Below are 6,781 nucleotides of genomic sequence, written 5' to 3' on the forward strand. Positions count from 1 at the left end.
TACTATAAAACTACACATATTGTTTTGAACTTACATTATTAACTTTTTTATCAACAAAAACAAATGATTTAGATTGGATGAGACAAATTTATTATTATGGGAGGAAAATTTGTATTAATGCATTTTTAACCCTAAACCTGCTTAGAATAAGCTGTGTTTTATTAAGCTGAACTCCAGAATTTTCAATTCCAAATCGTGTATAATAATAATAGTATATATATATATGTATATATATATTATATTATATTTGTTAGGCCTTTTTTCTCTAAATTTTGGTTTACTCTAATAGTGGAGATTCTGAGTGTATGTCATTTACAATAATTACAATAATTTAAATCCACAAAATTATAGACCAATAGATAATGTCAAGAATTATGAGAATGTTAGATTAATGTGAAAGTATAATTATTAAAACTCAGAAAAATATCCATGGCAGTTAAAAAAGAAAAATGGGAACAAACTAAAAATTGTGGGTTTAATCAAAGTTTAACAAAAGATATATTAATATACGAATCATTGCAGATCATCATAGTATAAAACTATATTTAAATATATAATTGACATTTTAATTATTTTTACTTTATATATCGTTTATCGTTTCCGTATAACTATCAACAAACTGGCTGTACACCCGAAGCACTTCTCTCCGGCTTCACTTTCCATCCTCCAACAATATTCACTGTTACATAACCAAAACAAATGAGAGAGAGAGAGAGAAAGAGAGAGAGAATCATTCACTGATAAACTTCCAACATGAAACATGGAGATAAAGCTTAGGTACTTGGATGTGCAGAATGGTGTCACGGCTGTAAATGACGTTGAAGGAATTGTCTGAGTAATGTTTTGTGGTGCAATCTCCACTTCAAATTTAACAGAACAGTTGAGTCCAATAGTATGTTACAGTGCAAACGAAATAATGTTGACTGAAACGGTGGGTGTTTACCAGAAGCACCTGTTCGTCAAGGAGATGTAAGTACCTGGTGAGAGGTGGCAATGTTGAAGAATACAGGTTTAATATGCTAACTGACCCATGTTTCCCAGTGTAGACTGCAGGTGGAGTTGGATACTTCTCAGCATGATGAACCGGGTCATTCCTGATGGGAAGTAATTGACCTGTAACAGCAGCTTCTTGTGAGATAACGATATTCTAGCTTCAAGTTCAATATAAAGGTACTGATAATGTAAAGAGGCATAAACATACAATGTAAAGAGCCATAGGCATGCGTTTAGATGTTTTCATGTTGGGCAAGTACCCTTTGTTCTCTCGCTTCCTCTTTCTTCCCCATATACCTCTATGCTTCAGCCGTCGAAGAACAACCTGATACTTGATATTCAAACCCATCAAAGAGAACCATTAACTTATACAAAAGATAAGGATAACTATCCAAACCCATTGAATTAGCTTTTCAAAGCTAGAAAATAACACACACACACGATGTAAGAGCTGAAAAGTTGGAATCTTTAAAAAGTGGATATAGTAACTTACACGAAGAAGACGGTCAGCGAGAATAGAAGGCTTGGTCAATTTGAACATAGGGGCTTCAGATCGAAGCTTGTCATCGAAGAGAAACAGTTGTTCACTTTCTGGTTTTTCTTTCCTTAGCTCCATTTATGTCAAATCAAGAAAAGGAAAGAACAACGTAAGCAAAAAAAATGATTTAAGAGAAGATGAGATTTGATAGGAGGTTACCTTCTTCTGCGTTCCACCTCCGGATTTGGCAGGTTTGAAGGATGGCAGTGGACCTTTTTCTTTATTCAAGGCCTGGAATCAGCAAGAGAAACCATTATCAGATAATCAGAAAAAATATCAGATTGACAAAACTGGACAGAGTAGCAGTGATACCATGAAAGTAGCAACAAAAAACTGCATACTCGACTTTAATACGGAAAAAGTAATGAGGCTGCAACTTTTTTGATTGAAACTGAATTGATCTGTTGATTTAGAGAAGATGCCTGGTTTCTATAACAGTTGTTTGACAGAGTAGCTCCTTTCTGGTTGCGTAACAGTGAAGATAACAGAAAAAAGTTCACAGAAAAAAGTTCACTAGAAAAAACTATCAGTGCTAATAAACGGAATAAAGTTCACCGGAAAATAATAACAGTACGCCGGAGAATAATAACTCGGAACAATCAGTATATAGAAGAAACAAAAAACGTTAGATCACTCCCGAGTATAAGAGAGATGAGTTGCAGAGAGATTTCGAGATCGTGATTCGCAGAAGAGAGGTACGAAACTATTTATACCGAAATCGCCGACTGCGCAAAGCATCTGAAAACATCGTAGTGCGCGTCTGATTAATGAGATTAAAGACAATAAGATTAAAGACAGAGTAATCACAACATCCCCGTTACGTAACTGGATCGTCACCCTCTCCGCCGATCGAAGGGATACGAAGAACACAAACGCGTTCACCATCTCGAGTTAGGGTTTCCGCATAGTTAGGGGTTCGATGGGCCGCGAACAATAGATGAGGGTAAGCCCAAATTTAAGCTCATACGAAAAACAAAACACAAAGCCCTACGTTTCATTAAATGGGGACACGTGTCGGCACGCGGGTGAACGAATTGATGATGTGGCATCCGACGTGGACCTTCTAGGAGTGATTCAAACCCTTTTTTTATATATAAAGATATATTTCCTTAAATAATAATTGAAAAGACAGATACAGGAGAACTAAAGTTAATTTCATATAATGCATAATATATCTGTAATAGGTAATTATCTGCGCACATGCGCGGAATGAAATGTATATATTCTAATAATTATTGAATATTAACTTCGTCTATTCAACCATAATTATATCATATCAGAAGCCGTATGTATATATTAACTTGAATATCTATTAAATGTGATTTTTACTCATACAGATCATTTGTATTTTATTATAACAAATATTTTAAACTATAGATCATAACATTTTTAGTGTGAGGCTTTTAACGATTTTCTTAATTTATAGTCGTTTTTAAAAATTCAAAATATGAAATATATGGAAAAATCTAAAATTTTATTATATGGTTAATATGATTGTTTAATTTATTCTAATAATATAACTATAAAATAATATAAGATATGTAAATTGTTATCAAATCTTTATTATTAAAATCATTAATTGTCAAATATATATTTTATTCACTTTTGGTAATTTCGTAGTTTTTTTTTGTCATCAGCATAAACAGACTCCTAAGACTCTGCAAACCAAACCGGTAACTCTGCATCCATGTGAACGACAAAAGACGGTTGCTTCCTGGCACTGCGTGCAAGACAATCCGCTTGTGTATTATGTGTTCTGGGTACATGAATGATGTTCGAGTTGTTGAAACTTTCTTTCAGGATTTTGATATCTTCTAAATAACTTGTAAAAGCTGACAATTCTTCTGGTTCTGAAACAATCTTCACCAATTGAGAACAATCTGTTGCAAATGTGACCTGAAACTAACGTAAATTTCGCATACATTCTATTGCCCAAATAAACACTTCCACTTCCGCGTGAAGTGGTGACAGACACGCCCTTATGTTCCTTGCGCCCATCAAACCATCAAAACCATCATCACAACCTTCCAAAATACTATACCATCCTTGTACCGAAAACATCTCCTGATCTTTCCATGACCCATCTGTAAAGCATCATCTACCTGGAATGATTGATAGGTTAGTAGCCTCGACCTCTATATTTTGGGGAACCCTTTGTGCCAATGAAACATGTGCTTCAGTCCACAATAGAGATTTCGTTTCTGCCAATTTTAAAATGTCCCTAGGATCAATATATATATTACTAAAAGCTTTATTATTTCTTCCTTTCCAAATGTACCATAATATCCAAGCAAATTGATGATCATGCATTTGTGGAAGAACTCTCCAAAACAAATGATCCATATTCGCGAAAAGTGAAGGATTAGGGAAAACAGCTGGATTCGATGGGATGTTTGAGAATACCCAAACTTGTATCGTCGTATCTTTTATTTAAAGAAAGAAGGAAAAATAATAATTGTAGATTGTTAATTAATTTTATGGTTAGTTTAATACGAAGTATATAATATATGTTTAATGTACCAACATATTTCTCTAGAAATTTTAAGAAGCTGATGACACATGTTAAAGTTAAATGTTGTAATGATTATCTTTTAATATATAGGGGATTATATTTGCAAATTATTATTTTTTCTATGAATACTCGCGTTAGAAATTAAAGTAACTAAAGTTTTTTCTATCCGTAATGAGAATAATTAGATTTGTTGACCATAAATTAATAACAAAATTTTATTAATTTGATAATTATCATTATCCAAAATAGTTTATATTGTGGTATCCAAAAGATTATTTTGCCTGATATAATTTTAAAATAAAATATCTCTATATTATATATATAACTTATGTATACATGAATGTTTTTAATTTATTTTATGAAATATAATATATTTTATTATAATGAATTTTTTTTGTGATATATCAAATATTTGATATTTTTCACACCGAGAGTTATAGCGACTAAATTCTTTATCACTTTTGATCAGATTAACTAGATTTGTAATATATAATTAAATTAAAAAAAATTTCATTTATTCGATAATAATCATTATCTAAAATAGTTTATATTGCATCAGAGAAGAAATTCTTTTTACATCATAAATTTTTAAAATTAAAAAAAAGTAGAAGATAAACCCATGTATATAGTTTGTATATAATATATGTATATATGAGTATTTTAAAATTTATTTTATGCAATAAAAGAAAATTTTGTTATAATTAAATTTCATGTATAAAGAATTTGATATTTAATTTGTTACTAAATATTCAAACTCATGAGTATTTAACGTAATAAAAAGTACTTATTTATGATGCAAAATTTTGTTTTCTATAAATTGTTTGTTGTTTAGATTATTATCAAATATTTTGAATGCATGAACAATAAATTATTTTAATGGTTTTTGAATTGATAATACATCTATTTTCAAAATATTTGTAATATTATTATGTCCGCACGGACAGACAAATTAAAAACATAGTTTATTAAAATATCAGAAACTTATGGATTCAAAATTATGGAAATTCAAATTTGATGAGTATTTTTAACTATAAACATATGAAAATCATATTAGAATATAATTTTGTTTTGGATGATCAGTTACTTTTGGGTTGGATAGGATATATCTCTCTTATTAAAACATAAACAATGTACGAGACTTTGTAAGTTTTTAAATTAAATACACTACTCTATTATAATTTACAAAGTTAAACCAACAAAAAATCACTAATACTTCTTCCCTTATTTTATAGATTAATTAATAACTTATTATCTTCCTTATACAACATTAATATTACATTCCTTATAAAACATTAATACTCCCTCTCTTATACTATCTGTAGTTTAGTAAATATCCGGTCCAAAAGGTGTATATCATTTGAATCTATACTATTAAAGCATGATCCTATTGTCCTTTTTACCTTAGCCTGCCATTTTCTTTACTAACATTGCATGTTTCATTAAGGGCAATCAAGTAATATTAATAACACATCTATATTGGGCCATTTTTTGGATCAAGCCCACTGTCCACATCAGATCTCTCTTGGGCCATTTGAGCCGATTAAGAAATCAGATCCAATTCTCACATTTTTTTTTTCTTTTGGGCCATTGAGTCCAAGTTCAAATAATTTTTTTCCAACCATTCTTAATTATTTTTTTCTTTTCTTAATATAATTTAAGTATTCATAAAAAAAATTGATTTTTTCATTGAAAAGTATAAATCTTTATTAAAAGTATATAATTATTTTTATTAAAAATATTAACCATATAATAAAATTAATTTATCAGAGTTATACCAACTTAATTCATTAAAGAAATACAGTTTAATTTTTTAAACATAAATAGTCATTTAAAATGAAACACGATAAAGAAAGATAAAAAGTTTAAGTCTTTAATAAAATAAAATACAAATATATGAAATATGACGCTAAATATTTGTCAATTGAAAAAAAAAAAAAATAAATCCGCGTTTTGAAAGCGCGGATCAAAATCTAGTACTTAATTATATCTTATACTTTTCTAAAAAACTAGCATTCATTCATATTTGACCGGTCCACCTTCTTTTTCTCGTGCAGATCATCAAGATTACTGGTTCGGTTAGGGTTCATATCAGATATAAAAAAGTTAAAAACGTAAAACTGAATAAAATCTAGGACTGTTTAAAAAAAGAATAAAATTAAGGACACGTATATAGTTATTTTAATAACATAAATATATAGATCAAAATTAAGAAAATAGTACTAAATATCAACTAACATTTTTTATTCAAAAATCAAATCTGCACTTTTAAGCGCGTATCAAAGTTTTGTTTGTCTTAATTCAACACCCACAGATAATAACCATTCATAATTATTCAAAAGAAACCGAAACGAAGGAGCAGCGACGGTGGTGAGTCTTCAACGGCATAAGGGTATTTTCGGACTTAAACATTCCACAGAGGCCACGGATGTTATCTCCGTCATGCGTTCTTTCATTTCCGTTAGTCTTTTAATTAAACTACATTCTTTACTCGCGCTACGCGCGAATCTGATTTAATAATTTAATTTAATTTTGCAATATTTTTTAAGAAAAAGATGAATTTCGTAAAAAATATTTTTATTAATATTATTAAAATATTATTTGATTTCCTATTTACATTTTTTTATAAATTGTTATTTTTGAACTTAGCTATTTATTTGTTTGTATTATAAAAGTAAAATTACTGTTACTAAAGTATTTATAGTTTCTTATAAGTACATAATTTTAATATCACATAGATT

The sequence above is a fragment of the Brassica oleracea genome, chromosome C4 (genome assembly GCF_000695525.1).
Source record: "Brassica oleracea var. oleracea cultivar TO1000 chromosome C4, BOL, whole genome shotgun sequence".
NCBI classification, from domain to species: domain Eukaryota; kingdom Viridiplantae; phylum Streptophyta; class Magnoliopsida; order Brassicales; family Brassicaceae; genus Brassica; species Brassica oleracea.